The sequence below is a fragment of the Halichoerus grypus genome, chromosome 10 (assembly GCF_964656455.1).
Source record: "Halichoerus grypus chromosome 10, mHalGry1.hap1.1, whole genome shotgun sequence".
Taxonomy (NCBI): domain Eukaryota; kingdom Metazoa; phylum Chordata; class Mammalia; order Carnivora; family Phocidae; genus Halichoerus; species Halichoerus grypus.
The window spans coordinates 18,950,653-18,958,828 of NC_135721.1; positions in this window are offsets into that span (position 1 = coordinate 18,950,653).

Here is an 8,176-nt window from a genome sequence, read left to right on the forward strand (position 1 = left end):
ATGATTTTTATCTTTCATTTTGCTAATGTGGCACATCATATTGATTGATTTGTGGATGATGAGCCATCCTTGCATCTCTGGAGTAAATCCCAATTGATCATGGTATATGATCCTTTTAATGTATTATTGAATTTGGTTTGCTAGTATTTTGTTCAGGATTTTTGTATCTATGTTCAATATATTGGCCTGTAATTTTCTTTTCCTGTAGTGTCCTTGTGATGTTTTGGTATTAAGGTAATGCCGGCCTTGTAAAATGAATTTGGAAGTGTTCCCTCCTCTCATATTTTTTGGAAGAGTTTGAGAAGGATTGGCATTAATTCTTCTTTAAAGGTATGGTAGAAGTCACCAGTGAAGCCATCTGATCCTGGACTCCAGTTTGTTGGGAGTTTTTTGTCTACTGATCCAATCTCCTTCCTAATAATCAGTCTGTTCAGATTTTCTATTCCTTCATAATTCAGTCTTGGTAGGTTGTAACTTTCTAGGATTTATCCATTTCTTCTACGTTGCCAAATTTGTTGGCATATTATTGTTGTTAGTAGTCTCATGATCCTTTGTATTTCTGTGCTATCAGTTGTAATGTCTCTTCTTTCATTTCTGATTTTATTTATTTCATTTCTGAATTTATTTATTTGAGCCTTCCTCTTTTCTTGGTGAGTCTAGCTAAAGATTTTTCCATTTTGTTTATCTTTTCAAAGAACCAGCTCTTAGTTTCATTTACCTTTTCTATTGCTTTTTTAGTCTCTATTTCATTTATTTCTGCTCTGTTCTTTGTTATTTCCCACCTTCTACTAACTTCAGGCTTCATGTATTCTTCTTTTTCTAGTTCTTTGAGGTGTAAATGTCATAGGTCTAGCCACATAAAAGAAGGTTGGATCCCTCCATTCCAATTCCAAATTTTTGGGGATGAGACTTTGAGCAGTCCAAGTTGGGGCAGGTGCCCACTTCCGGTCCAATCAACTGCAGTCAGGGCGGTGGAATCAAGCTGTATAAACACATATGACTCAATCTAGTCTTGTGATTTTGGAATTTTAATGTCTGGAGGACAAGGGGAAAGGAGGAACAATATGAATTGGACAGACACCACAAAAGATTTCTCCTGTAATATTTTTGTCAGGCAGACATATTGGTACTGATGGCGATTTTTTAAAGGAAAGAAAAAATGAATATTAAAATGTCTTTGCAGTATGCTAAGAGTCTTTGAGACTTTTGTTATGATGGCATGATATATTTTAGTCATTCGGATGCTTAAGGATAATCTGGGTGATATCAGAGTTTTATGTTGCTGTTTGATTTTATCATTTGGGACAAGAGAGTGACTGAAATTGTATTACAACTAGCATTCTCTTCTTAAGTTCAGTGTTCTTTCCCAAAACGGGCCAGTGGCATTGTTAGAAGTTAAAACAAACATAAAACTCTACCCTCTGACCAACAAATTTTAGTTAGAATTATGGTAACTTCTTAGGGATTTACAAAAATGTCCCTGAACTTTGTGTCCTTCAAGTTTAGCCTTGCTTTTAATTTGATGTAGTGCCCAGTCTGAATTGACTTGTTTTGTAATTTATATGTCAAGCCTCAGCACAGGGAGCAGGTTTTGACATGTACTAGAAGCTTACACTTCACTCTCAATACTTAGGAAATAATAATTAATGGTTAGGTATTGGGTGTTTGGCACAAAACTCTAAGTATAATTAACTTTAAGAGCTTTTTGGTGTATGATGAAAGTGAGATGTGAAAAACTTTTCATGGCTTCTTAGAAGGAATCAGGAATGTATCCTGTGGCTGAGACATGTTGAAATTTGCAATACATAAATGTAGTAGCCTGATGAATGTGAAAATCAGGTGGTTCTCATGTTAAGAGTTGTAAAAACATTTATACTAGAATTAATGTCAGCAAGATTGGATTAAGAGTTTACCGGTCCTAAAATTAAAGCACACATGTGTGAAAGTAAAACAAAACAAAAGGGGTGCCTGGGTGGCTCAGTTGGTTAAGCGTCTGCCTTCGGCTCAGGTCATGATCCCAGGATCAAGTTCCTCATCGGCTCCTTGCTCAGCGGGGAGCCTGCTGCTCTCCCTGCTTGTGCTCTCTCTTTCTCTCTGACAAGTAAATAAATAAAATAAAATAAATAAAAAAGTTTAAAAAACTAAATAAAACAAAACACCAAAATACACTAAACCTTAAAATCAGCCAGTCCACTGAGTTCTATGATTTGTTTGTCTGGTAATTTTGCATGGCAATTATTTCATTGCCTTTTTTTTAAAGATTGTGTTTATTTATTTGACAGAGAGAGAGCGGGAGGGAGAGAGCAAGCACAAACGGGGGGCTGGTGGCAGAGGGAGAGGGAGAAGTCTCCCCACCAAGCAGGGAGCCCAATGCAGGGCTTGATCCCAGGACCTTGGGATCATGACCTGAGCTGAAGGTAGACACCCAACTGACTGAGCCACCCAGGCGCCCTTTCATTGCTTTTCTTTTTTTTTTTTTGAACTCTCAAATATTGAAGTATTTCTAAATAATTGTGTGTGTGTGTGTGCATGTGTGAATGTCACGTGTTATGTTATGTTAATTAATTGAATTTAAGTTAAAAAATAAATTTAAAGAAAAAGAAACTTAACATGATTTAAAGCAAATGCCTCCAAAAAAACAAAAAAACAAAAAACAAAAACCTAAACTAAAAGTTCATAGCCATGTTGAAATTAAAACTTTAGAGTAAGCCTGAAGATGTTTCTTACTGATCCTTGTAGCAGATTATGACAGAGGAACAGGAAAAGAGAAAGGAGGAAACATTATTGTATTCTTAGTATTTAAATTATTAAATTGTTAAATAATTTAAAAAAAGAAAAGAAATTGAATACAACATTGCAAAAGGAAAAAATAGTTAAAAATTACTTGAAGGAAATGGAATGGCTCCAGATCTGAGCAAATTGTGATTGTAGATGTTAAGGGTGCAATCTGAAGGAAATGGAGGTTTGTTAGTCTGGGGAGATTTTTGTAAAAGGAGAATCTCAGATAAATTTTGGTGTCCATCCAACTCCTACTGTCCTGGGAAGAGGAAATCTCAGACTTGTGTTTATAGTTCTCTTGGCAAGACCATGGTTATTGAGAAGGGTACTTCCTGCCGAGTTTAGTCAGGTCCATTGAATTTTCAAGTTACTACCTGCCCCTAGTATGATTCCAGGCTTAGCAAGCAACATTCTAATCACAATCTGGTTCCCTGTGTCACCCCACAGGGAAGAAATGTTCTGGTTACACTGGGAGTGCTCTTCTGGCCTATGTGACTGTGGTAATTCTCAGCACAAATTAATACATCGTCCTAGTTTGTTCGTCAGTGAATTTGAATCATGAGAGATGATCACAAATGGGCTGACAAATGGGGTTTCAAAGCCAGCAAGGCCAAGAGCCAAGGAACTTCACCAAGGAATGTGGCCTTTAGACTCTTGGAGGGCTGAGAGTGTGTCCAGTTCATCTCTAGCTCCAACTTGAAGCACAGGGCCCGGGACCCAGTAGAAACTCAGTGCTCATTTATCTTGACTAGGCATTCCTTAATAGTAAAGCCCATTTTATAACTGTAATCTCATTTTATAGTTACTTAAAAGCATATGTTCACCAATGAGAGATTTAAACAATACTTTTAAAAAGTTACCTAGGTAATACACATTTAAAAAATAAACCATAAATATAAAAAGTAGCTATCCACATTGCAATTATTTAGAGAAAACCATTGTTAACTTTTTGGTATATATCCCTTGAAACTTTTTTTATTCATAAAATGCTTATATATATATATGCATGTATATATATATATATATATATTTTACAAAATGGAATCTTACCATTAAGCAGTTTTGTAGTTTGCCTTTTTTTACTCAAATTATACAGTGAAAATTTGTTTCATATCAATATGTAATCTATGGCATCATTTTTAATGACTGCATAGTATTCCTTAGCATATGGATGTACCATGACTTAAACATTCTCCTGTTGTTCTTGATTTAACATGCATCCATTTCTTTGTTATTATAACCAACACTTTAAAGAACACAATTATCATTTCTTTAGAATGAATTTCTAGTGGAGATATTGCTAGGTTAAAGTATATGCATGTTTTAAAGCTTTTGATATATAGCCAAATTGTCCTCTAGAAAAACCCGCATTAATTTATTCATCTACTACAGTGTTTCAGAGGGTCCCATTTTACCCCCTTAAGCTTTCTGCACTTAACATCACTTGACATCCCTGGAGCTTAGGGCTACTTATAACCCACAGGATCCTTAGCAATTAACTGGTACCCCAGATGTCACTTTTCTGCTCAAACCCACCATGCTCCTCCAATCCCAACCACTGTCCCTCCATACCTGAGCTCTAGCATCTCCCTCCCTCCTTTCCTTCCTTCCTCCCTTCCCCCTACCCTCCCTCCCTCCCTTCCTTCCCTTCCCTCCTCCTTCCTTCCTGGTCTTGAAGTTCCTTCAGGGAAGCTCTGAATGGGTTGTGAGGTATGATTGCCAGACAAAATACAGGATGCCCAGTTAAATTCAAATGTTAAACAATATCGCATGCACCAATAGTATAAAAGTTATTTATTATTTCTCTGAAATTCAAATTTAACTGTATATCTTGTATTTTTATTTGCTAAATTGACAATCCTGCCTGGGTATTTTTTAATACTATCTGCCCTAAATGTAGTAAAATTCCTCAAGGTGTCTGATATTTGTATGCTTCCCTCTGTATCATCAGTGCTGATACAGAATTTTCCTTAGTTTATATTTCTTTGGTCATTTTGCAAGGGGTGGGGGTGTATGGAATTGGGAGGGAAAGGAATCAACCATATTTTCTCAAGCTGCCATCTCTTTTCCAGAAGTATGAAAGTTTTGTGGAAAAAACAAAACAAAACAGTGAATTTGAAGGCTATGAAGTAGGAGAACATTCATGACATATTATTTGGAAAAAATAGGTTACAAAGCATGTGGCATGATCCCATTTAGTTTAGAGTATTTTACTTAAAGTGATAGAAATAATTTTTAAATAAGATTCTAAACCCAGACCTCAATTAAATTTCTGGTTCTGCTTTTCCAGCAGTTTTACCTTGGACAAGTTATGTAGTCTTTCTGAGTCTTTTTCCTTATCTTTAAAGGGGACATACAGTCTCCTTTGTAAATTTATTTCAAGTGATGAGGTAACAAGTATATTGCTCGGCACATCCTAGGCCTTCTCTGTTTCTACACTGAGTGGAAAAGCACACACAAGACAGTCTTAATGATTGGATTACTCCATAGTTCATTCAATTTTTGTTTTTGTTATGACACATCTAGGGAGTCTTAGATTAAATTTGGGAATATTATTCAATCTGTTTTCTAGGTCTATAAAGATAAAGGGGCTTTGATATTTAGATATATATTTTTCTAAATCAGAATGGGTGTTCATGTGTGCATGTGTGTGGGTGTGTGTATTTACTGTACATTCAATTATGTATCATCAAGTTTGGTTATGTGTATAAAAGAGAGATTTTGGATTTTGTATCCCCAAATACTCCACCAGCCACCCAGATAGACACCCACTAGATCTCTGAGAAAAACACATGAATGGACATTTTTAAGGATATTATTTACTCTTTTGCAGGCTGGGAATTTGGTTCAGTTGCTATTCTAAGCTTCTGCTAAACCAGGCAGGACTTTAAGATCCAAGTCTAGGTAAAAAGCAGGCCTTACAGGTCCTTTGCCCTTGGGGCTACACTTTGATCTTATCCTGGGAAAAGCAAGGAAAAGAATGGAAAAGGAAACCAAGAGAAAGAGAACCCTTTCTCCATAAGCCCTGACAAAGATTGTCTCCTTGACCAAGCTTAAGTCGGGTTCCCCTGAGCCCTCTTCTCGACTGGACCTCGACCTTGGCCTCCTCTTCAAGCGCCCTTGCCTGGCCTGCGTAGCCCAGTTTTAGCAAGAATCCTGCCAAGTCAGTTGAGAGAGAATCCCCCACCTGTGATATCTGATCACGCTCCATATCTGATCAAGTTCTTCATTCCCTACCTTTGACTCTAAGGTCTTGGCCTGCCGTAGAATCCTGCTAAGTCAGTTTAGCAACAAACCCCCTACCCTTGCTGTCTCCTCCGGTAATTTTCCATTCACTGACCCCTTCACTCTGCTCCTTGGCCAACGATCCCTACTTGTCCTTATTGTATTCGGAATTCAGCCTGATCTGTCTCCTATTCCAGCAGTCTTGAATGAAGTCTTTCTTACCGTTTTAATAAGTGTCAGAATATTTTTTCTTTTTTCCCCACATTTATTGAAATATAAATGACATATAACTTTGTGTAGATTTAAGGTGTACAATGTGATGATTTTTATAGACATATATATTGTGAAATGAATATCACCTCACATGGTATTTATTTATTTATTTTTTGGTGTGCTGAGAACTTTTAAGATTTATTCTCTTAGCAATTTGTACAGTACAATATATTTTTAAAAGATCTATTTACTTTTTGGAGGGGGGAGGGGCAGAGGGAGAGAGAATCCTGAAGCAGACTCCCCGCTGAGGGCAGAGCCCGCTGCGGGGCTCCAACCCAGGACCCTGAGATCATGACCTGAACTGAAATCAAGAGTCGGATGCTCAATTGACTGAACCACCCAGGCGTTTCCCCCCACCCCTTTTCTTTACAATACAATATTTTTGGAGTACTTTTTTCTTTAACAACCCAGGTAAATCCAGCCCAGGCTACCTCAGAGAGCCACATTTTTTTTAAGATGCAAAGATTTAAATAGGAGCCAGAAGGAAAAGACATTGCATGTGTAATGAAATGCTTTTAGCCTTTAGCTCCTCCCAGACTTTGCTGTACCCATAGCTATTAAGTCCCCAAGTCCTTAACCAGTGTTAAATTTCTCCCTGCTAGGGAACGGGGTTTGTGTGTGGAAATCCTTGGACTCCCTCTAGCGGTTAGAGTGTGCATCCTGCACTGACTGGCAAATTACGTGTGTGTTAGGGGGTTGTTGTTGCTGTTGTTTTAGAGTTAAAGTCAGGAAATTTAGGGTGTTGCTTTCCCTCTCCAGGGAGCTTAGCAGAGTATCAGAAATGTCCTGTTTGTACTTTCGTGCAGCTGATTCTTTAATCCTTGCTAGTTCTCCGCTTGGGACTCATGAAATGGGTAGGTAGTTTAGCCCTTTTACAAATGCTCCTTTGATGTTCTACCCAGGGAGCCAGAGTTATGTCATGACGTTCTATCAAATGCAGCTCAAGTGTTCTTCCAAGTGTGCTCTGTGGACCAGGTGCATGGAAATGTCCTAGAGTATTTCTTTAAAATGAAGATTGCTGGGTCTTGCCCCAAACCTCTGAATTAGAATTTCAGGGACATGGATGGAATTAGAGGTGAGTGAAATAAGTCCGTCATAGAAAAGCAAATACCATATGATTTCACTCATATGTGGAATTTAAGAAACAAAACAGATGAACATAGGGGAAGGGAAGGAAAAATAAAATAAGATGAAAATAGAGAGGGAGGCAAACCATAGAGACCCTGAACTCTAGGAAACAAACTGAGGGTTGCTGGAGGGGAGGTGGGTGGGGGGAAGGGGTAACTGGGTGATGGGCATTAAGGAGGGCACTTGATGTAATGAGCACAGGGTGTTATATGCAACTGATGAATCACTAAATTCTACCTCTGAAACTAATGGAAGAAAGAAAGAAAGAGGAAAGAAAGAAAGAAAGAAAAGAAAAGAAAAGGAAGGAAGGGGGGAAGGAAAGAAGGAAGGAGGGGAGGAAAGAAGGAAGGAAGAAGGGAAGAAAGAAAGGAACAAAGAAAAGAATTTCAGGGGTGGAATCAGGAGGGGATGGTGGTGGTGAGGTAATTCTTAGGCACATTAAGTTTGAAAATCAGTGCTGTACACTCCTTGAGAAGGCACTTTCTCCGTTTAATGTCTCATTTACAGTTATGATGCATGATGCTGTAATCAAACTCATCAGACAGTGTTACATTCACAATAAGCACACTATAAAAAATGTAGCATGCCAGGCTTTCACCCCAAAAACAAAGTACAGTATATACCCTTCCTTTATTTAATCCCTTGAATCTAAATCCTCAATTATATAGAAAATGTGTTCCTTCTTCCTTTTTAAACATTTATTTATTTTAAATAGGCTTCAGGCCCAGCATGGAGCCCAACATAGGGCTTGAGCTCATGACCCTGAGATCAA